The following is a 25,474-nucleotide window of genomic DNA, read 5'->3' on the forward strand; positions in this document are numbered from 1 at the left end:
CTATTGGTCTCCTCAACAGTTTAAATTATAAAGAGTAGATAAGGCCAATTTTGGGACTGTTAGAAGCACGTCCACTTTAGGAAGCTTGTGCTGCTTGTCACAGTGGTAAATTTGGCCCAGTGTTGCCAGCTTAAGTGTTTTCAGATGTAGAGAATTCTCAGCTTCGGTTCCATTTCCTGGCTCCAGACAGGTCTCTTTTTTTTGTAAGTGACTATACGCTGGGATTTCTCCAGCTGTGTCTGACTTGACAGCACAATTTGTTACTCCTTGTTCTTAATTCATAGTAGGGAGATCCCACAAATAGCCTAGCATCAGATGAACATGAAATGTGCCTGTAGCACAAATAGTCTTGTTCACACTCAGAAGCTGTTGTAGAGTAAGTTCACCTGCTCCCTCCCCCACACTATTTCATTTCCCCTGTCTTCCTGAGTGCCAGCAAATGTCCATTTCTCTTTATAACTTTGCTTTGAATGGCTTTTTCATTAGGATGTAGAAGACCCACATTGCTGCTAGCCTGTGAGATCTGAGGAACAAACATGGTGCAGGTGACACAAAGACACAAGCAGCAGCTTCAGTCCTGCGGTGGGGCTCCTATTCCCGGGTCTGGAGAGGTAAGTCACACCCGTCCATCTGGTGTTCGTTCTCCCAAGTAAGGGGAGGGAGCGTATCAAGTAGAGGGGGGGAATGGGATCCTGTATATTTGAATGGGAGCCCAGGTCTGGTGTAGAAGTTTGTAGGGAGGTCTGGAACATCTTGTGAGAGTTCAAATGAACTTGAAAGAATGGAACTTAAAGTCTTTAAGGTTAAATTTGAGAAACTGCCTGGTTTTAGTTAATAAAAAAAAAATAGTAGAGCGGTAGTTTGAGTATTGAGTTACTTATAAAACAGGATAACTGGAAAGGAGGCCTTTCTCTGTGTGTTTATAAAAGGCCTAGCAAGATTTAACAGCTAGAAGCAGAAATTTGCTACCTTCAGGAAGGTGCCATTTCTTACCAGTAAGGGGATTGTACACTGAGAGCTCTTGCTTGGGTGAGGTCATAGAGTGTCATTGTTTGGAATACATCTCCAAGACATACTTTATTCAACTTCTGGGAAAAATTTTGTAACCTGTATACACAGGCGGTCAGGCTAGGTGACCCTAATGCTGCCCATCATAGACCTCAGAACCCAAACTTCTATGAAAGTTGGAAAAGTGCTAGAAAATCTGCTGGATGAAATTGCACGTGATTTCTCTTGATGAGTTTCACGTATGAATTGCCTGTCCCTCACCAAACAATCTCCTACATTTTTTCGGTTGCTATCTGCAATATGGTTCACCTAAAGAAATTACCCCAGCCCACACCTGAGGAAGTCAGCATAAAGGTTTCTGTTATAAGAGATCACCTATTCCTGATGCTGAGTGCCTGCAGCGGTGTTTAGGGTGATAATTGCTAATCTCAGCACAATGATCCCACGTTTAGCCTGGTTTCTTATTTATTCTCCAATGTATTCATTTCTTTCTCTTTGCAGGGGCATTAAGAGGGCACTTCAGTTTACAGGAGGCAGCCCAGCTGATGGGTGCATCTGCCTTTGCCAAACCTCCGGACTTTTCAGAACACAAAATGCCTGTTACCCTTCTCACTTCGCTCTCCAAAAGGCTCTAGGTGTCCAGTGCCCACCGCTAACCCTGTCTTTCCTTCTCCTAGCTGAGAGCTGGATCCAGTTTGTGGCTGGGGAGGGGGCCCTTGCCCAGCACCTGGCTCCCAGCGCGCAGCTCTCTCCTATTTGTGGGCCGGGAGCGCCACCTGCCGCAGGTACCACACTGAGCAAGAGGCTTTTGAGGCAGGCAGGAGCTACCTGTAATAACTTAACCCAACCTCACCTCCAGATTTTTTTCAGCGGCTCAGCTTGAGGCTAGAGCTCAAACACTGCCCTCATCAGCTGTCACTGATGACCGGGGTGCTACAGGAGGAGAAGCGCCTGGGATTACTACAGTTTGTCTAGGAAAAGGAATTCATTGCACGTGAGTCCTCTTCTGTTTCGATTTTTGAAATGTAAAGAAAATTTTATGTTATATTTTATTTTGTTTTTTGAGAAGCAGCACACTTTCAGATGTCTATAATACTGACATCATGCAAAACTGCATGATCTAAAATGAGTACCAAAGATGCAGTTCTGATATTTTTGTAACCTAAGCCTTTAGCGGATCATTTCAGCAGGTAGAGAGCAGCTAATTGCCACTATTACTCAGAAGAAAAATCTTAATTTACACCAACCATTAATTTTCTGTTTTAAATGCTGAATGGCAAAAAATAATCTGTTAAAAATGATCTGTCTGTGAGTCGGGACCCTCTCTGCAGCATATGGTCTTGCTGACTGTCAGAGCCCTGAGGGCACTAACAGGCCTTAATGGCCCTGAGCAGCCTCACCTGGGGCCTCCTCTCCACACCCTGCCCATAGGCTCAGGAGCCCATTTTAATCTGAGCCCTGGACTTGCAGTGTCTGCCTGAACTGCTCTGCAGAAGAACTGGTCTCTGGCTCAGCCATAGCCATACCTTGGTTGCCTCTTGGGCCCTGATCTGTAGACTCATGTCCTGGACCAATCTGGTATCTGTCTTATCACCATGGACCTTGCCTGGCCATCCTAGGGCTGTGTTTGATGCTGGATATTTTTACTGGACCTGATCCCAAGCTGGGGGTGGCAGGGTGGGTCCTGGCTGGTAAGGTCCTACCATGCTGGCTGGGTTATCCCCTTGGGTCCTGGCTTCCCATCCCTTGGAGAGCAGCTGGTCTTTGCTGCAGCCTAAAAATGATCAAACAGGTGAGCTAAAATATACTAGTTTATAGCTGCTATGTGCTATCAAATCTTAGTAGAGACCAGGTTGACATGATGCAGTTTTAATATAAATGCTGATACCTCTTCATTCTTTTGTAGAACTCATCTCAGACAATTGTGAAGGAGAAGAAATTGTATTTCTAAGGTGCAATTTAACTGCTGCTGTGATAAGACGCCGGCAGTTGTGCTACAAGCCCTGGGTTGTCTTCCCTGCCCAGCAAAGCCTGCAGGCTAGGATGTATTTCAGAAATAACACATCTGTATGAGGAGAAAAGGAGAATTGCTGGGGCAATATCACTGTTGCAGAGCAAAAGTGACATGGAAAGAAAATGACAAATTACAAAACTCAGTCCAAGCGAGGAGGTCACAAGGACACCTCTAAGTAGTCAAACATTGAAGATTTTTAACATCTTGTCTGTAGACAAAAGTATGTGAAAACAGGCAATCAGCATGTTTACAACTGCTGCACCTCTTGACCATAGCTGGCGTTACAGAAGTCTACTTGGATTTCGGGCTAGAAGACTTTTCTACCAAAGTGGCAAAAAGTAGTCCAGAAGCGTGGTTGGATTGTACTGAGTGTATGAAAGGATTAAATCCATGCAAGGATGTGTTGGAGTGGGATACACCGCTGTATTTAGAGATATTTCAAATAAATGGCACCTCCCCCTTGCATGAGATCCTCCCTTTAGTTTTATTACCCTGATTCTCCTCTCACCACCCCCTCACAACCAGATGTACCTGTGTGAGATCATCTTCCAGACCTGAGAGAGATGGAGGAGTCCAGTATGACTAGGATAGAAGGAAGGATGTTGTGTTGCATTGTTGCAGTACTCTGGAGGAGGTGGTGGAGTTGAGCAGTGGCAGAAGGCTCTTATCTGTGTTGGTCTGTGGAGTCCTGGACATGGAATTAAGTGGCTTGTTGGGTAAATGTGCCAGTGCCTCCCTGGGGCTCTGCCAAACCCTGTCAGAAGTGATTTTCAGAGTTAGTCTCCTGCTACTTGCAACTCAGTGGCCCTGATGCCCACCTCCTGCTGCACAGCCAAAAATCCCATGTCGATCCATGCCAAGTCCTATATCTCACCAGCTCTGGCCTTGTTGCTGTTTGGTGGTTCAGATCCCTTTGCATCTGGCACGTCTCTGCGTCCTTTGGCTTCTTTTTGATCTATGGCACTGAAATGGAAGCAGTGGTTGCCTGAAGTGGCTTTCTGAAAGAAATATTGCCCAGCTCCAAAGGAGACAGAGCAGAAGAAGATTTGAGCACAGAAAGATGCCCAAAACCCAACCCCCAACTTGAAAGAGCTGAAGTGTAACCTAACAGAACTGTTGGCTCTTCTGCTTTTGCCATTGTTGTCACCTGGCAACGCAAAAGCCTCTGATGGGCAGAGCTATGTCCTCTGTAGCAGCCAGGGGTAAGTGAACAGCACTGCCGTGTTGGATATTTTTTTCTTGGTCTCACCAGGTGCTGCAGGTGCATGTGCTTGTTGACCCTAGAGAAATGCCTGAAGCAGGGGCACTGCAGATTTGCAGGAGGCTGGGGATAATGCATTACCAGATAAGCTCTGTGTTGCTCAGATTTTTGCTCCACCTCAGCTGGAGCTTTTTGTTCTGGAGAAAGACTAAAACTCACCTCACTGAAGTGGGAAACAGTCCAGGAAGCAGATGCATCAATGTCTTTCCATGGAGACCTAAACATTGTACAGAGATGTTTTACCTGGCCCTCTGAACTCAAGAGTCATACTGTGCTGGTTTTACTTAGGCTGAAAGCAGTCCCATTTGCACACCATGGTAAGCAGCTGTCACTTGTTCTATTGGCCAACAAAATCCCCTCAGAGAATAACACCACTTTGAGTCTTTGGTCTGATGCTGCATCCGGAAAGGTCAAAATTTCTGTCCTTAGAACGTAAGCTTTCCATGAAGCTTTAGAAGTACAGGTATCAGTAATATAAATACTCTGAGCAACTTTGTAACCATTCTCTTAGCAGTTGTGCTGGTACCAATCTTCAGCGTGGAAACCCAACTGAAGCAGAGGAAACCAGAAACCAGTGCTGGTTAGCTGTGTTCAGCTCTGCCTCTAATGAGGGCAGAGTACTAAGATCAACACTTTGCTGTCAACTTCTGCCCATCTTTCTTTTGTATACCGACTATTGAGCAGAATGTAGTTGTACAGTTGAGGGTCAGCCGAGGGAGTTGCTCTGGATGGACGATGAATCAGTCTGTGAGTGCCTAAAACCAGGAAGATACTGACATTTGGAGCTGCTTTGCTACTTACTGCTTTACAAGGTATGTGAATTCTGGAAATTACTTTTTCCCCTCATGTTGAGCCACTTGTGAACCAAAAGGTAGACCAAGACAGCAAAAAGGATGAGCAGCAAAATGATAGTCACTGTGAAGAGTATAGAGTCGTTCTGAAATCCAGGATTGTCCTGTTCATGATTCTTCAAGGACACCCCTGCAAAATAATGAATCAGTGTTAGTTTATATAAAAAGTGCATCATGTTGTAAAAACGTAAGAGTAGCAGGACTGGATTATGGAGAACCCAGGCACAGTGGTGTGTGCATTACTGACATGGGGAAATGGCATTTCAGCCTCTCTCGGATGCCATCTGGCATTTACATCCAGTGCAATGCATTGAAAAAATGCCTATATTGTTGTATTCTGTGCTCTATTGCTTTAGGAAGAGTTTCTCCTCTTCTCATCCCCACACTTTCCTGCACTGGGAAGAAGTGGACCAGGAGCTTATTCCCAGCAGCAAAACCCAGAATTGCTGGGGCTATGCTTGGCAGGTGATTTCCAGTCTGCAGTGATGACAGGATTGGAGACTGAGCATGCCACTTTCCAGACCCACATTTCTCCTGAAGATCTGTTTCTAAAGTATTCTTTGCTTTGAAATGGACTCATATTCTTGTTTTGCTGTGAGATGCTTCTTCCAGGCACCCATGGAAGCATGGTATCTTTTTGGTAAGTCATAATTAGAAAACGTTAGAATGGGAGAGGAGTTTTTTAAGCTACAGTATGTACCTTCTCTTGCCTCAGGTGTGGTGAAATCATGCACAACAGAACTAAGCAAAAGCAATGTCAAGCCTGAACAGGCAGCCATGCTTCCCTGTAGTCCCAAAGCCTGCATGCACAAATGATGCCCATCCAGCACCCACAGGACTCACATCAGCCCTGTGGTGCTGTGACATCCACTGGCACATGTAAATACCTTTGAGGTTGTTATGAAATCTTGGATGTGGGCATGACCTGCTAGCTCACTCGAGCTCACACCTAACAGAGCTTCTCTCTGTGTTACCAATAGGTGTTTTTCTACCGTGCTTTGCCATGTTTCATGGCAAGATCATCTTTCAGAGGCTGTGTGGATGGGCTTATGAAGAGAATCAAGAAAACTGGGGAGGATGCACAGGATGAGGCTAGAAGAGTATTTGGCTCCACATATTTAACCACAGTAAAAAGGTAAGTGTAACACCATGTGAGGGAGTGTTTACATTGGTGCGTCTGCTTTATTTTACCCTGTGTTAGCCAAACCCATTATTTTCACCTAAGAAATAGAGGCAGTTGTCACCCTCCCTTACTTACAGAGTAAGGCAATGCCCTGGCAAGGCAGCAAAACCCCTGTCTCAGCCAGGATCCAGCTGTAAAAGAGGAAGGAAGATAAACTAATCTGGAATTTCCTGTATTGTGAAAGAGCTTGTAGGCTTTGAGTTTGGATTTGGTAGTAGCTGAATTAGCTCATGCATCCTTTAGGAGGGAATCATCCATCTTAAAGCACCTTACTCTAAAAAAAGAGCTTCCCCGATCAGGCAGCCCATGTGGCACAAGCAGCAAATAACTGCATGTCCCGTTGTGTGATTCCCCCATGATTTTCCCCAGAGCGCTAACGGGAGCGTAGATGAGAGCACAGGAACTTTGCAATGATCTTTGGTTCTTCTGCCATCGTGTGGCTGATGGATGCAGGGCTGGTTATCCGCTGTGCATGGTAAGAGCTTGATTCCCTTGGTAGTGGCAGCTTAATGAATAAAAGGTCTTCTAGTAAGGACTGGCTGTGAGCTTTCTCCCTTGCCTCAACCCTCTGTCAGGAAAAAGGGGATTTACAAGACACGGGCAGCTCTCCACGTCCTGCCAGAGCAGGGGAATACTGGGAAGGGCTCCTCAGGTTGGGGTGGAGGAATTTGAGATCCCTGTCGCAGCAGAGTCTGGGGTGCAGGGCATGGACAGCCTCCAGCCACTGAGCTGTGCAGGCTGTTGCTGCGGGGGGCTGGTGGGGAAGAGCACATGCTTTCTTCAGCCACCCCGGAGACACAGCAGTGCTTCAGCTATGCCCTGCATGGATCCTGCAGAGGGGAGCAGAGTCCCCACTGGGACTGCTACAGAACAGGGTGTTAGAAAGCCAAGTCAAGTGAATGCCTGCTAGCACAGCCCATGGGAGTTGCAGAGCAAAGAAAGGCAGAAGCCATTCCCAGTGTCGAGGTTCTTGCCAGCAATATCAAGGTGGCAATGACTGCAGTGTGAACAGGAGCATGTGTGAAAGCACAGGGAACAAGCCCTTAGGGGTGTGATGGGGTCTCAACACTGGCATCCCAATCCGTGTCATACACAAGTAATCCTGGTTAAACCACATGGGCACTGGTGTTGGTGCATGTGTGTGTGTGCGTGTAAATGGATAAAATCTGTGTAAGAATGCACACGAGTGAGTTAAATCATGTTATCTGGAGCTGCTGTAAATAAATAACACTTCTACAAGTGCTACAAGGTCACCCCCCCCCCCCCCCAAAGGAACAAAAAGCAGATGGAGTCTTCAATTTCCAATATTTATTCATATTAAAACAGTGCTACTACTAGTACTGATTTATGACAGTGATTTATGGCCTTGCAAATAGAATGTATTAGTGTAAGTAGTTAGAGTTATACTTTCATCACTTTTGTAAAAAGGAGAGCACAAGGTGGTACAAGAACAACATTTGTAAAGGGGGTAGGAGGAAGGGAAGGAAACAGAGGGAGGACGCTTCCTTCCCAGCTGTGATGCACTGAGAGTAGTGATGCAGCTGGGAGATGAATGTGACTGTCAGCTGCTGCCTCTCAGCACTGGCAGCACAGCAGTGTGATCTTCCCAGCAAGGACCTGGGTGAAAAGTACAGGATGAGGAGCCATGTGAGCTGTCCTTTTGTATGCTGAGAGCTGGGATTCTTCTGCTGTGTCTTAAATTAACAAAGTGTTGCTTTGTCTTAGCTGTGGCTTTCTCCAAATCTCATTCCCAAGAGCAGAAACGATGCAGCATGTTGCTAATGTGGAGTTCATGCTCAGCTGTTCCTTAGGGAACAGCTCCACAGTGAGGGGAGCACAGGCTGCTGGAGGCAGAGCATGAGGGTGTGTCCAAATGTGCTGTGAGAATTACATGCTTTAGGCCTGCTTCCTTCCTTCTGAAGACTTTTACTGATGGGTAATGAATGCAAACTCCAGTGACTGCTTCTTCTGAAGGGTTATCTGGAAAACAAGCTCACTTACTTCTTGGTGCTCCAGCTGCAGTATCCCCAGATGGCTCCAAACAGCAGGTCAGAACATGGGCAAAGGTGAGTTATGTGTTCTTCAACAGCAAGTACCTGTAAGTCCAAAAATGCACTTGGGCATCTTGGAGCAAAAGGAATCTACATCCCAGCTTGACTATGCCAGCTGGGGTGATCTGGCAAGCAAAGCTATGCCACAGCCTTCCCTTGGTTGGGAGGAAAGGCTCCAGTTGCTCACAGAAGCTAAGCACCAACTGCTTTTTGAAGTAAGGCAACAAAAACTGTCTTCTAGTCCTGGGGAGAATTAATTCATCTGGTGAGAACAGCTAGGACACAGCACCCACCTCCTGCTTGAGCATGCTTTGCCCAGCACTGTGTGTGAGTTGACATGCTGGTATCTGGCACAGAAGTGATGCCACGGGGTCTGTACTGGCCACTGCCAATGGAGCAGGTGATCCTCAGCTCTCCTAGGATTCTTCTGTCTCTGCACAAGGCAAAAGAAACATTGCTTCAGAGCTTCTGCTGTGTACACATCTCCTCCTTGCACTGCCTGAGGGCAACTCTTCCCTACAGAGATTTTTAGATGCGTTGTACAAATCCTGCCTCACCTCCTTAAAAAGGTTTTATTTTCTCTGCTCTGTCTCCATTACTTCTGTTACAGATTTCCCAGTGCTCTACACAAACAAATGCAGAGAGGAGGGGGAGGGAGGAAGAAATGAAATCAGGAGAACTCAAGACAGTTTTTCATTGCCTTGCCCTACCATAAGCACCACAACAGGGTAACAAGCCAGGAAAGTAAGATTTACAAGAAAAGCAGCTACACTCCTGTACGCAGAAGCTAGAATAAACAAATTATTTTTAGCAGGCTATTAAGTAAAGTGGATGCTGAGAAGTGCAGGACAACAAGGAGCAGCACTAAGAGTAAGGGGTGAGGTAGCCTCCCTGTGCTTTGCCTAGCACACAACCAACACTGATTGAGTCAAGACTGGGTCAGCTGCTGACAAGTCCATGTCAGCTTGTCTCCTGCCCATGGGACTTTTCCCAAAGCACTAACTAATCAGAGCAACTGCTCCTTAAATGTTAGTTATGGACCTTCCCAGGAAGCTTTGTTTGCCAAGCTGCTCTAACTCACTCTGCTGCATGTCACAGCTATCCACCTAGCAGCCCTAGTCACTGGGCCTTAGGGGCACCACCTCAAGGACTGCTGAGTGCCCTGCTGGGATCCCTCATTTCAGCCTCTGGGAAGTCAGTGGTTGGGTTCCCAAAGGTAGATTAGGGTTTAGATTTGTTCACTCACCAGTGCGGGGCACTTCTGTATCTTCTGACACTCCTTGTCTGGGTTGGGCTTGTGGTCCTCACTGAGGCTTAAAGCTCTTTCTGTCTTTATTGTATCGACACAGCATCATCTGTGTTGGTACAAGGCTCTTGTGAAGAAAAAAGAGCAAAACTGCAGCCAGAAGAACATAACTCTTGAGCAAGATTTCCCAACGGCAGTTCCCTTGCCTGTACCCATTCATTTATTGCTTACAACACAAGACCCAGTTTCATCCAGGACAGCATCATTTCAGTAACATGGTAAGTCTTTAAACAGATGGCACCTATGATCTCCTAAGGACAAAGGCTGACTTGGTGCCACGTCTTGGTCCTTTCAGCACCACACAACATGTATTTACACCCAGGGTACAGGACAATTCTACAGAAAGCTTCACAGTCTTGCTCTGGCAGTACTCAGCCAGCTGCCAGTGCTACAGCCTGCAACAGTCAAGCTGGACGCAGCCAGCTGGGTTCACAGCAAAACACAAGGACAGCTCATGCTTCCTTCGCCCTGGTCAGAACTGAGATGTAGCCCAAGAAATACAAGTGTTTATACCTAGTGGCTCGATGGCAGTTTAAGAAGTTCTTTGTGTTGTTGTGGTTTAACCCCAGCCAGCAACTAAGCACCACGCAGCCACTCACTCACTTCCCCTCTTCCCCCCCTGCCAGCGGGATGGGTGAGAGAATCGGAAAAAAAAGTAAAACTCACGGATTGAGATAAGAACAGTTTAATAGAACAGGAAAAAAAGAAACTCATAATGACATGATAACACTAATTAAATGACAATAGTAATAATAAAAGGATTGGAATATACAAGTGATGCACAATGCAATTGCTCACCACCCACTGACCGATGCACAGTTAGTTCCCAAGTGGCGATCCCTCCACCCCCGCTCGCCGCAGTTTATATACTAGACATGACATCACACGGTATGGAATACCCCTTTGGCCAGCTTGGGTCAGCTGTCCTGGCTGAGTCCCCTCCCAACTTCTTGTGCCCCTCCAGCCTTCTTGCTGGCTGGGCATCAGAAGCTGAAAAATCCTTGACTTTAGACTAAAGCACTACTTAGCAACAACTGAAAACATCAGTGTTATCAAAATTCTTCCATACTGAACCCAAAACATAGCACTATACCAGCTATTAGGAGGACAATTAACTCTATCCCAGCTGAAACCAGGACGGGTGTCCAAAAGTTTCCTCTTCACACTTTTCTCCACCCTGATACTTTCCTTTCAGAAAAGGAAAACAGTGACTATGCTCCAGCTGAAACACCTCAGACCCGTCTCCTTTACTTCAGCCAGTGATGCACCATGTCCAACATGATGGTACACCTCTCATACCCAGTGGGGTGCAGCTGTGAGCCCAGGTTATAGCCTAGACCCACAAGGTAAAATACACAGGGGATTCATGACATTATTCCCTACAGTTTCAGAAATATGCCTATTTAACAGGTGCCTCCTTTTTTCTGATAAAGCTGTCCTGCTGACAGTGCCATGAAGGGCATGGAGCAGCACATCTCAACAGCTGTGCAGTGATTCGCAACTGGCTGCAGGTACCCTCATGCCAAGAGGCTTTCACCTTATTTCTACCCCTCTGCCACCACTCAGTGCATGGTCTATATATACGCAGACCTGCTCTGAGTACACAACACTCACTGCAGAACTATGTCTGAAAAAGCTCACTACCCTGCCTGACAGCCACAACTGCAAGGTATAAAGAAGATGCACGTCCTTCACATAGCTATTCGCTTCGTCTCACCTCTAGGACATTTCTTACTCAGTAGATTGAATAGGTCCATTTTTCTGACAGCCTCTTTTTCCTGAAACAGAAAGGAAGACACACAGTGCTCCAAACCACACAAAGAACCGCAAGTCTCTATGCCCAAACATTTAAGTAGTTACACACACAAGCACTAAAAGCTTCTTCATAACTTCTCCACTCCAGAAGGTGAAGGACGGAAGAGAGGTTGCAGACCATGACTTAGCTTAAAAGCAGCTAAACATTTCACCCCAAGGGCATTGCAACTCCAGAGCCCCTCCCCAGCATTACACAGACATCAGTCCACAGATCCTGGAGCTCTCCACAGAGCACTTACTGCCACTGTGCTGCAGACAAGAGGCTCAGATCACTCAGCAAATGAACATCTCAGAACACACTTAATTTAAAAGCTAAATTTAGTATCAGGATGATGCTTGACAGTGTTTCTTTAATAAAAAAGTTATGTTATTTGCCCAAAGATTTATACCTTTCAAATGAGAATTTGATACCTGATGATATCTCTTTTTCAAGTACCTATGCTTTCCATTTCTACAATTACCATTTTACCTACTATAAAATCCCAAAGGCCGTATTAACTTGAATTGAACTGAGAACCTTTGAATATCCATGCTTAAGTTCAGGTACACGAGGCACAAAAGCCAGCGATGTTGCCCCGCCAGCTTTCTTGTGGAGTCAGCAGTGCTCAGTAATTCAGCTACTCAAAATGAGACATAATAATCCACTCCTGTGACTTGCTGAAGGACACAGAGCAGAGCTAAGGGTTCACTCTGAGTTTCCCAGCAGCTAACACACACCACACCAGAAAGCATGTTGTAGTAATTCAGCTGCTCAAACCAAGAGGGTTCAGCGTCACAGGCTTGGCTAAAGGAAAGAAGAGCTCTTCCACCGCTCTGTGATAACTGCCTTCAGTGGCTTTACTCTCTGCTTCTGGTGGGCTGAGCCCACTTCCATTTGGGAGGGTAGAAGGTACAACCATCAGGGCCATCATTCTAGATGACATCTGCATCCTGCGAGTCTTCAGTTTCACCTTTCCTCTCTGCTGTATGGCCCTGTGTCCCCAGAATGCCCACTGTCTCTAATGGGAAACCAGGCAGACACACAAAAAATGAAAGTTCCCTATCTCCCACCCAAGCTCAGCTGACACCAGTAACTGCTTTGCTTCTGAATACCTGCCTCTAGCCTTACAGCCAAGAGAACCCCCTTGCCCTGCAACAGCACATTTGATGCCTTGTGCTGATGAATTATACTTTATGACATGAATTTCAAAAGCGCCCCAAGGTTATCAGCTATAAAAGCAGCTGATATGACAGTGGAGGTTTATCCAAGCATTGCTCCAAGCCATGAGACTGGCAGCTCATCAATAGGGAAGGAACACTAGGCACTGAAATGCTTCAGATCAAACAACACATCCTTAAAGAGGATGCTAAAAATAGAAAAGCAAACCTGCTCTTTCCAAAATGCACAGCTCCCTTAGTGCTGCTGAACATGCCCTGTTCCCAAAGCCAGCATAACAGATGGGTATTTGCACTGAAGTCAAATATGAAAGAGGCGTGTGTGTCTCTCACCTGCTTTCTTAACAGTCACTCAGCAGAGTGATTTGAGGTTATTGAAAAAGAAAGTGGCCTGGACCAAAAAAACCCTTCCAGAGACTCCCCAGCTCCTTCTGGGCACCTAATGGGGACCTGTGCTCCAAATGCAAATGCTACTAAGCTTCAGCAGCATTGGTAAGTCACCCAGGACTGGTAAGGCAGGGGAGTTGAGAGCACCAAAAAGCAGGAGGAGTGTTTCTCAGGACACTGCCAGCAATTCCCTCTCTACCAGAGGATGTAAATGCAAGTGGAATGAAGAACCAAAGCTCAGCTTTTATCTGGACTTACTCAGCTCAGTGCCAAAAGTACAAATCAAGTATGTATGTCTGAAAACTTTGACAAACCTTGTCTGTGTGTTCTTTGCTGCTCATCTTCTCTTCTTCCCAAGTTTTTTTCTTGTCTCCTTTCCCAGGGCTCCCTATGGAGAGCTACTCAGGAGTACAGGAAGCTGAAACAGAGAAGTGCAGATATCTGAGGACTTCTCTTTTTTTGTGGGAACTCGCCTGATTTCTAGCAGCTATTCCTTGTACATTGAAGCACTAGTCTAGGAACACAGACTCACACTATGAAGTGACTGAGCTGGCACTTGTCAGCTGAGACATAGTTGCTTGCCACATACACAAAGCTTCCTGCCACTGGGCTGATTGGATTCCCACCACCTGGATTCCCACCAGGCTGGGCTGGTTGACGCAAAGGCCTTTTGCTTGGTATCTTGAATTTGCACAGTGAATGACTGCCTCATCTGATGAGCATGGACCTGGGCCCTCAGCAGTGCGAGAGGGTTTATCTGCCACAGGGGGACTGTGCTTAGCTGGCAGGCAGCTCTTCATTCCCTTTTTCACTTTGCCCAGCCGTTCACTCCCAGGGTATTGGCCCCATTTTCAGTTAATAGCTCAAGTAGGTTCAAGTCAAGGACAGGTAGGTTCAGATCAGATTGTTTCCAATTGAGATTATTTTCTGCATTTTTAATAAAGTATGGTCACAGAGCACTTGCAGGATACTTTACTACTCTGAAAATGGACCATGCATTTGTACATATTTTAAAAGGTGGGACACAAATTAGCAGAAATGACATTCACGTGGCACCTCAACTCTCACCTCTGCCTGGAGACATGTTCCTCATGACACAGGAGTTACACTGAGCTCCTAACACACATTCACTGGCACAAGCAAAAGTCTTGCTAGACCAGCAGTGCAGGTCTGAAGAAGCTTGTGCCCGTGGCAGGACAGCAATAAAATTTAGGATGAGGTTCAGCTAACACTGTCCTCACTTTAGCAATCATTACATTTCCTTCACCCACAAATACAAGTAGCTTTCAGGACTAGCTTTCATGGCCCCAGGGTCACTATACTTCAGCAAACAGACCTAAATTTAACTCAAAGAACCCAAATTTAAATAAGCGAAGCATGAACAGCACAGAAAAAGTGAAAAAAATTGCTAGTTTGGACCCAAAATAGTCATTACAGTACTAACACAACAATCTACACTGGTGCAACTTGCCATGAAAGGCTCAAGTACCTAATGTGATAGGTCCCGCATTCCTACAGTCATTTGACCTTAACCCTGCCATATGGGACATGTCTGCATAAACCATGGTACTGTCGTGATGCATAAACGCACTGTGGGTGAGAAAGAACAATTAATCAGTATAAAATTTTGTGTTGTTTTTCAGTTGAAAAAGAAGTCTGGGAATTTGGAAGGCTGTTTTTTTAAAAGCTGCCTAGTACGTCAGGGGAAAAAAGAAGAAACGAAAAAGAGAATCAGCCTTTTGCATGTGATTCATGTCTAAAAACACCCACGCAGCTCATCACACTGACCTCAAAAGACAGAAATGCTGCAGCAAGACACCTCCAGAGAGGGAATCCATGGGCACTAAACCATAGTGAACAAAGAGCCCATGAATTATCAGCTCTTCAGAGTTAATCTGCCAAGCAAATATTAATACAATTAGTGCTGATCCCTGAGTCTCCTCATTTTCAAGTTATACTTGAATTTTTTGAAGGACGGAAACTTGTCACTGCCTTCAGCATATCTGAGCTGGGAGAAAAAAAAAAAAAAAGAGAATAACCTAATGAATCAAGGAACCATTTCTTTTCTCTCTATGTAAGCAAGCAGCAACTGGGCATGGCCAGAACGGCGGAGATGATGCTTAGCGTTGCTTTCGTCAGGCTGTTCCAGAAACACTGTTCTCTTGGCTCTCAAGAAGTGGTATTGCCCATGACTGCTTGCTGTGCTGTCTCAATCTGTCATATATCAAGCTGGTCTAGATTTACTGAGAAGGAAAGGACTGAAGGGCCTGTCATTGCCCTGTGCTCATGCTCTGCATGCCTGCACAGTAAAACTGTGCTCCTGAAGAATTTCATATGCCCCAACTTAGCTCAGCACAGTCCAGGCAAGAGGTTGCTCATGGCTCCCTGGAAGTGAAAAGGCTGCATATTAGGGTAAAACCTAGAGCAATAGGCCAGCCACTATCCCATCTCTGCAATCCTCATTGAATCCAACCAAAGAAAAATCCCCTCTTTCTTCATCCCAATTAGAACAGTAAAGAAGAAACCTACCGCTTGGATATCTACAGATGAATCTCCATGAATAATTATGAAATTATCATCTGTGATTTAGAGAGTGGTCAGATCCTAGAGGTTTTCAACCTCTTTTCCCGCTGCTTCATGTGTTCTCCAGCCAGTTTCTGATTTCTCCATAAATTTTTGGACTCCTTGTAAGGTGAATTTGTCCATGGAGGTAGAATCACTGGAGAGTTTGCACAGAGACCCTTGTTTGCTCAGTACACATCCAAGTTTCTAAATTGTAGCCCTCAGTGTTCAACCCAACCAATTCTTGCTAAGAAACAAGGAGTAGACTGCAGCTATCTGTTGTGTGAGCACCATAACCAGTGGTGTTGAAGACATCTGTCCAGAAATGATGAACAAGCTGAAATACACTGTCCAGCTATGCAATCCACAGCAAGAATATCCAAGTGTCAGCCATAGCTTCAGCCCTCTGAAGATGGGAGAAGCCTCTATATCCTCAGGCTACCAGAGTCACAAGATATTCATATCTAAAAAGACAAATCCCTACTATGGCAGCCCAAGCACTGAGTCCCCAGCCCAGATCCCTCTGAAAAGTGTACTTCTTGGAGTTATTTTGGAATGAGACAACCTGCATATCAGAACAACTAGCTCTTACAATTCATTCATATCTTATCTGCATCCAGGATAGTTTTTCACATTTTTAACATGGTTAAACATTGTTCTGGGAAATTCGTGACCTAATACTGATTGTGGTTCAAAAATGATGTGTGCCTGAAGGTAAAACATCTTGTGAAAATATGGAACAATATCAACATGCAAAACTGACAACATTTTATTCCAAAAGATGAATGAAAACCAGTTATCAATACTCTAACATATCAGTTTAAACATTGTGTAAGAATTAATCTTTTACTTTCCAAATATAAACACTTTTTAGAATTAAAAAAATGTTTGTATAGAATAAAAATCATAAGAGGACATAAAATTCTATGTTTGAGAAAGCACCATAATAAGTCACAGGGCTGTCCACAAGTCCTAGTACATCACTTCTAACAGGAGCTGAAAGCAAAGGGAAGGAAGGTAAGAGCAAGGCCAGACTGTGAGATACTAATACTCTCTAATACTTTAAACCCTTTTCAGCTCCTGTGACTCTGAGGCAGGTGCAATTCCTCTGTCTTTAGCAGCCCTAGTAGGAATGTCTTTCATTAACTGACTTTTCTCCCCTTGATCCCATGTAAACCTTTGCCATCCATGATATCCCTTTGCAGGAAGATCTACAGTTCAACCACCGGCTAAGTGAAGAATCACAGCCTTTTGCTTGCTTCCAGACTGCTCCTATCAGTTTTATTTGATGCCTCCAGATGCTTGTAGTGGAAGAGAAGTCAACAGTCAGTGCCCAACCACTCCCTCTATTCCGCTGATATGTATACATGCTGTAGGCACATAGATGAGACATTGGAGTAGATATTGGATAGTATAACAGAACAGATATTGGAATTCAATATAACAATATAAAGTCTTTTGATAGACTGATAGGCTCCCCCCCTAAATTGTCACAAGGCAAGAAATTTCAAAGGCTGCATTTTCAACACTTCTGCATGAAAACCAATTTAAAAATAGCAGAATTTCCTTTGATACAAAAAAATCTGGCTTCTGCTAAGCAGTGCTGTTGAACAAGCACATTCTGTGGCATTTTTCCTCTATTGTTTCTTTCCAGAGACAAGCTCTGTGCTGTCCCCTTTTGAGGTGACATCTGTTACCAGTGAGAGGATGCGACAGGCAGTTTAGAAGTTTCCTTTTTCACCTACTTAAGAAAGGAGAGCTCTGAAGCTTGCAGCGGTGAAGTGATTTCTTGCCATTTTCTCTCTTTGTGCTTAGCTGCAGGTTTCCACCTCTGGTCTGCAGCACCCCAGGGAAAACACATACTCCTTGTAAGCTGTCAAGACAAGGTAACTCACTGAAGGAAGTCATAATCAGGAGGCTTAAATTAGCTGTAGAGGGGGCTGCATCTTCACTGGAAAATACTTAGATGTTGCATACTGATCGAAATTGAAAACAGACGGCAGCCCTGGATCCAGTGGTTAGCAGAGAAATGATAGAAGCAGCATTTCTTCTCCCTCCTATGTCCTGAAATATTGCTTCTCTTCTAATTTATGCACACTTTTGGTCTCTATCCATTTCAACCAGAGCAGTGCAGAGGCTTTCCTCTCATAGATGCTTTGCATTGTTTGTTTTGGGTTTCTGGTTTGTTTTTTTTTTTCCTCTCCTCATTTGCCCCTTTCCTCCAAAGAGCTTTCTTGCATGGAAAATGGCAGCCACCTGCTTCTATTGTGAGGCTGCTCGCAAATGCGGACAGCCACTTTACCGAACACAACTGCCTTTGGGCAGAAGCAGGCCCAGCTGGGACTAAGATCTACAAGTGGACAATTAGCAGCCAAGTAGTGGACTAAAGCTGGTTATTTTTATTGCTGCCCTGAGGACATAGGTCAGGCAAGGCGAAACATTAGTATAACCAGCAAACTGTAAGCATCTGAAGCTTCTGCAGGCCCTGAAATGCCTGTGTGCTACATTTCTGCGCAGCACTGGGCAGCAGGAAGATGTTTTTCTCATTGTAACATTGGTAGCAAGAAAGCTATTGAAAAAGAAGCATGAAGCACCCTTGATTATTATTTTTTGTGTCTCAGTTTTAAAAGCCAATTTTGTATTTTTTCTTTGCTCACCATGTTGTGATTTTTCAGTGCTGGCTGCCAGGACCACTGGTCACTGATCGTGCCAGAATGGCATCTTCCACTTGCGCATGCATAAGATGAGATGGTGACTCTGTGCTAAACCCACATCTCCAGAACCAGCCCTGAGACACAGGGCAGACTCCAAGTGACCAATCTGCCCAGTCCTGCTGCCAGAGGAACTGAAAAGGAGGTGGCCACAGTTTTCTTATGCTTCTTTGCGCATCAGCACCATCAACCAGCATTGCTGTTTGGCAGAGCTGGGCTGCCCTGTGAGGTAAGGGTGTAGATCAGAGGTGGACGTTGCAATGGAGAACTAGCCCTAAGCTGTGGATATGCCAGTGTGAAACTGCTAAGCCTGCTGAGAATGACTTCCCTCATCACAGACATCTGGCTGGCCTTTGTTTCTTTCCAATTTTCAGGCGTGTTTTATTGCAAGAAATGGGACATTAGAGACAGAACTGGAACCTGCTTGTCTGAATCCTCCACGTACTGTTACGACTGCTCTTCAAGCCACAGTGACATCTCATGTAGTGCCAACCTGGTAGCTGAGTTCCCAGAATAGACGCACGTGATTTTTTTAAAAATCTGTTGTGATGTCAGAAAACTTCCCTTTTTAGCTTTTGCCTCATATATCAGCTATAACTTGCTCGCGGTTGCTGAGCCATAAATAGAGGCTAGCAGTTAACGTAGGCTAAGATTCACAAAATCATTTGAAGAAGTCAAAGATCACTAAGAGGGAGCCTGAACCTCCTACATGGCTTTTATTGCCTTAACCTCATGGCATGATGAGAAGCATGAAAATGTGATGGAAATACATAATACTTCATTGTAATGCAGGGAAGCTCTTCCAACATATTTTATATCTATATCATCGTGAAAGACTTAAGGCAGCAAGTAGATAAATGTTTTTCTTGGCCTAAAAAAGTCAAAGGCTGAGAAGGGGGGACAGACAAAGGGACTTGTACTCCACTTCCAGAGCACAATTCATCTCTCCCTGCAGTGACTGGAAGGAATCATCTTCTAGAAGTTGGCTATTGTCACGGTTTAACCCCAGCCAGCAACTAAGCACCACACAGCTGCTCGCTCACTCCCCCCTGGTGGGATGGTGGAGAGAATCAGGAGGGTAAAAGTGAGAAAACTCGTGGGCTGAGATAAAGACAGTTTAATAGGTAAAGCAAAAGCTGCGCACGTAAGCAAAGCAAAACGAGGAATCCATTCACCACTTCCCACCAGCAGGCAGGTGTTCAGCCATGTCCAGGAAAGCAGGGCTCCATCACATGTTAACAGTTACTTGGGAAGACAAACGCCATCACTCTGAAAGTCCCCCCTTCCTACTTCTTCCCCCAGCTTTCTATGCTAAGCATGATGCCATATGGTCTGGAATATCCCTCTGGTCAGTTGGGGTCAGCTGTCCCAGCTGTGTCCCCTCCCAACTTCTTGTGCCCCCCCAGCCTCCTCACTGGTGGGGTGGGGTGAGGAGCAGAAAAGGCCTTGGCTCTGCGCAAGCACTGCTCAGCAATAACAAAACCACGCCTGTATTATCAACACTGTTTTCAGCACAAATCCAAAACATAGCCTCGTACTACCTACCATGAAGAAAATTAACTCTATCCCAGCCAAAACCAGCACAACTATAAATGCAGGTTTGGGTGAAAGCTTCATATGGAGACATCTGAACAATACATATCAGAAGTAAAACGAGGAATTAAAGTCTGCCCACCTGTGGGTGCCTACAGCTCCACAAGTGAAACTCCCAAGCAGCTGGGGTCCTCGGCACAAGCTGAAAGCTGCTGGGGGCCCAGCAGGGTGAATCCAGACTGCAACCCCTCACTCCTAAAACCCTCTGGGACCTTCTGAGGTTGTGCCAATTGGCAGGGCACTGACAATTAGTCTTCCCGGACTAAAACCCACCTCACTTCTAAACATCTCTTTAAACAAAGCATTGAACATCTCTGCCACAATCAGTGAATCAAAAACATCATGGAATCCAAACAGCAACATGAATTTGGCTAAGAGGTTGGTAGAGATGTTGTACATATAAGCGAGAAGCATTTGCTGTTCTTTCTTCCGAGTTATTTACCACAAAGCAAGAACATGCAATGATACAATGCCTGCAGATACACTCAGGTGCATCCACTTCTTAAGGAGATTTTGAGCACACCCAGGGATCTTCTATTGCTCTGGCAGTTGATAAAAGCTTGCTTTGCAGTGTCAATTCCTGTGGAGGAGAAAGACCAAAACTTTAGGGGGGAAATGAAACATGGCAATGCCCCCCCCCCCCCCCCCCCCCCCCGCAACAGTGAAGCACTTAACTGTTCTGTTTCCATTCACTTCCTCCTATTCAGCCATTTCAGAAATGGCAACTTTGACTTAAATACTCCAAAAGAAATCATTAAATGGTGAACTTTGGAAAGCAGTAAGACTGTTTCTTCACATCTGACTGCATGTAAAGCAGTTTGCCTTATAAATCTCAAATTATGCGGGACAAAAGGCTTCCTCCAATTCCTTTACTAAATGCCTTTCCTTAGAGATGTGCAAGGGCTCCCACCCACCCGCCTCAGCCCCCCCTTCATTCACCTCCTTACTTTTTCTGAAATTCAAGTTATGCAATTCCAGATCACCCATTACATCTGGTAACCCTGAGACAAGCGGAGCATTACAGAAATGCGAAAAAAATGGAGCTAAGAAGCAAACCTTGACACACCTCGTGGGAAAACTCCTACATGCAGCAAGCACATTTTTTCAGCACAGAGTCACAGAGCTGTGCTGCATCACAAGAAATAGCAAAGGTCAGAGTCAGATCAGGGCTGGTACATAAGATAGGAATTTTTTTTTTTTTTTCCTTTTAAAACCAGTTTGTCAACAGCTGGTATCAGTCATTTCCAGCTTCATTTTGCTTTTGAGTTGGAATCTTCACCCTTTCGTATCTATGGTTAAGGACAGATTTACTATTCTACCACAATATCTTTGGCAACACTATGTCTTTCACTATCTGGTCATCATATCATCATATTCTGCCCCCCCCTCCTTTTTTTAAAATTTTTTTTTAATGGTTGAGGTTGCCAAGGTATCTCTGACTCCTTTTCCAGCATTGTTTCCCTGGGAGCCTTTTGTAAGAGTGCAAAGTCATGGACCAGCCACCTATTGCAGAGTTACTTGCTTCTAGTTGCTATGATGCAATTAGCCAGCAACAAAATAGTCTGACAGATAAATCAAACTACATTGCACCAATCAGCACTTTTTTCTGGTAGGCAACTGAGTCAGCTATGGCACTATTAGCTGTATTGGGTCCCGTGCTGATGAGAAGAGTGTTCAGCCCCAGAAGGCCCTCTTGTATGTAAACCAGGAAATCCTCAAATGGGATTCACATAGTCTTGAGAAAAAGATCTCCAGAACAAGGGGAATGAATGGTCTCCAGTGACCATTTCTGAAGCTGACAGTCTTTGATCCAAACAATTAAAGAATGGGATTTTAATTATTTTGAAAATACAGTCATAACCACTTCTTTCTATTACTGTATGACAGGTAGAAAGAACACAGTCCTTCTGCCTGGAATAATTTCTTCAAAAGAACTGCAGTGAGCTACAGAAGGTGGTGTAGAGTTTATAAAAGTACATCTCTAGGATTATTTATCTCTGTGGTAGATAGTCACCAGGTCTCACCTGGTGACTTTCAGGTTGTTTCAGATAGGGATTCTTGGAAGATTTCGATTTCAGATTAAAGATTTAGGAACTTCATGTTAGTGACAGTATAGCAAGTTTGCAGGTGATCTGTCCAAAGGCATATGGTATTTGAGGGCAGAACTATTTTAATCTAGAGGGTTTTGTTTTGGTGGGGGTTTTTTTTGGTTGGTTGGTTTGTGTTGGTTTTTTTTTTAAAGAAAATAGACAGAGGAGGCTTGCACCTTAGAAATGCATAGATACATACCTAGATTGGCAGTCAGGTTGAAAAACGAAGTTCAGTACACTTACTTATCTGTTACACTTTAATAATAGTTTTGCTAATTGCAGATTCAGTGCTCTTTCACTTAAGCAGTACAAAGCCTGCAGTAAGGTCAAAGATGAAGCATTCCTGTGCAACTCCTGCTCACCCCTGGAAGGTTTTCATCTCTCTACCAGGGAATCCCTTGACGGATGGGGCCCATTCACCCAAAACACCTGCTAGTCCGGACATGACAACACCATTACAAGTCCTCCTGATTTGTCTCAGCAGCCCTCCAGTGCTGAGCAAGTTGACCTTAAAACATGATGTCAAGACCTTGATGGCTTAGCATATTTAGAGCCTCTGATCAGCTCCCTCTCACCAATCTCTCCTAAATTATTTTCCTGTTAATTTATAGGGTATTCATCTTCTACGATTTGTTTGCTGCCTTCAAGCTACACTTTGCAAGAGAGTGAATTTGTGGGAAGCCAACAATCCATGGAAACATAATTCCGACTGAAAGATAAAATTAGGAGGGCAAAAAAATAAAGGGAGAGCAAGGGGCTATGAGATTATATCATGCAATCTTCTGGGATAGTTTTAAGTCTGATTTCACTTCAGTTCCCAAGGCCTGCCACTAGATGGTAATAAAACCTAAAATAGTAAAACTGACTTGACATTAACATCTCTGCCAACAGCAGCCGCAGGAGTTTCCCAACGGTACACCACAGCCCCTCTATGCCTGTGAGCCCAGAAGAAAGCCATTTGTCCCTTCAAAGTCCAGCAGACCGACATTACCTCCTAACCTCAACAACTTGCAGCATTTGGGCTCTTCAGCTGTGCGAGAAAAGCACATTGCACAGTGGTCCTGCCAGCGGGGCCGGCTGGCATGGGCACAGGACAGAGCTAATGCATGTTATAGTCCCCTGTAGGGCCTTGGCTACATGCCACACAGGAGCTTTAGGCAAGTCTTTGCTCCACATTCATGCAGACACCCACCTTCGCAGAAGCTATGTGTGCTTTACGCACTGCTCCCAACTGAGCTGAGCTTCCCAACCTGCAGTTCAGAGAGGAAAACGAGTTTTTCCTGGACATGTCACAGAAATGACTGGGAGGCACTGGCTAGACTTTGTGTCACATTAGTCCCTTCTAAGCCTGGTTGTGGCTCAGATATCCCACTCCTCCACTTCATTTAGGGTAAAGGGGAGATATGCCACCTCCACTCTCTGCTCACAAAGATCCCAATTTCCCTTGGATTGCTTAATCTACTGAAAAGTATTCAGTAAACCAGTGAATAATTGTAGCCTTCAGCTTGCCTGGAGCAGATATCATACCAGACATCAAAGCAGGTCTGACTGGACCCTTTAATAGGGCGGCATCATTTTGGGGTCCAAGATCATCTGCAATAGTCTGGGACAGAGCCAGGCTTTCAGCAGAAAGGCTCACTGCCAAGCTTGAATATGCCTATGGATGGCAGGGTGTTCTAGCAAAACAGTCCCCACCTAAACAGTGCTTTTTAGAACACTAGGTACTCATGGAAAATTACCGGATTTTGGGTACGAAACAGCCTCAAAATTGGTATGAGCTCAAAGCCAGTTCAGAGCTCTTCTTTTATCATCTAGTCACCCATAAAACCAGTGCTTTAGCAGAGACACCCAAGAGGATGCACCCGTTTTGTCACCTTCCCCGAAGACCATGTCTTGTATTTTCATCAGGTTTATCACCCTGTGGTTACCTTAACTAGTTGGGTGTCATCTCCTGTGGTCAGTTCTGGTGATGGGAATGTGGGGTTCATTGTTCTTCAGCTATTCCCTGTAGTCCATTTCTGGGATTTTTCCTTCATTCACATACCTCTTGGCCTGACATTAGCAGAACCACCAGACTGAGAGCTTCAGCTGCCCATTTCTAATCTTTCCTGCATACACTAGGAGAGCACACTTGGTCTGTGTTGTACAAGGCAGTCACACAGCTTCAGGAGCCCATCTTCTCTTCAGATGCAAGATGACATGCGTAAGGAATGGAAGAGTTTTGTTATTGCCAAATTGGGTCATTCATTACATTTATTGTAGTGAGGCAAACCCAGGGTACCATGATCCCAGCCGCAGAAGGCTCCCAGGAGGGGACACTTGCCTTTCCTCTTAAGGAAGGTCTCCACAGAGCATCCCCCTCAGTGTGGCACACGTACCCAGGCAGGGGCTCCACCTACTGCTGCTTCCACAGAGATTACCATCTCCCTCTAGCAAGACTTGAGTAGTCTGGAAGGAAAATCTTAAGTAGAACATTTAAAACACTGAAATAAATGGGACTGCTCGAAGCACCACACTGCTCAGAAGGTGTCAGGAGCTAAATTATTCCAGAAGCACCGAACCATATGCTGTCAGGAGCAATTCTGCATTGGCAGAGAGAGGATGGACAAAGCAGCCTGATAGATCCCTTCTTTCCATCCTAGCATCTATAATTTCTCTGTTAATGACTTGTAATTGCGTCCTACATGTCAGGACACATTTTGATTCCTTGCTTGATAAAGCGCTGGGGCCAGTAAGATCATTCAATTAACTGCACAGTCCAATACCTCCCCCAGAGCCCAAACCTCCCATCCCAAATCGGCTGGGATTCTTTCTGTACCTCTGCAAGGGCCTAAGGGGGAAGGGAGCAGAGCAGAGAGAAATATTCATTCCCCTCATTTAAAAATGTAAAACACATTCAGGACTGCGTGTAATAGTGTTGTAAATCTTATTTCCATAAAGTACCTCCAGGGCTAATTCACGAGACATTAATCATATTCCAGCTTCTCCCAGCTGTTAACTTATCTGCGGGGTTTTTAATAAAAGATTTTGTGTGCATTTTCAAGAGGGAAAATTGTACCAACAATTTTGCAGAGATTTCCATGGTCTGGAACAAAGGCCACCTTAGAGTCTCCCAAGCCCCTGCCTGGCAGGTTTCACTCCCCGACTGAGCCCTCCCTGGCTCCAACCAGGGTTACGTCACCCTCCATTCAATGACACCCTATGGTGATGAGGTTTGGCTAAGGGACAGGCAGTAATATATTTCCAGGTCACTTCCTTCAAGTGCAATCTGATTTATTCCCAGCCAGTTCATTGGCATTGTTCAGTGGCAGAACCCTTAATTATTCCTTTAAATCTCATTTCAAATTCCAAGCACTGTCTCCCTTCTCCCTCTCTCTAACCTCCTGGAATTATAATCTGATTTGTGGATAAACACACTGTTTCCTTTCACCCCACCCGTCTGAAAGCTCTTCTTTCCAGGAAAGGCCTCGACTCATCTCTGTGTCAT

The sequence above is a fragment of the Harpia harpyja genome, chromosome 18 (assembly GCF_026419915.1).
Source record: "Harpia harpyja isolate bHarHar1 chromosome 18, bHarHar1 primary haplotype, whole genome shotgun sequence".
Classification (NCBI taxonomy): domain Eukaryota; kingdom Metazoa; phylum Chordata; class Aves; order Accipitriformes; family Accipitridae; genus Harpia; species Harpia harpyja.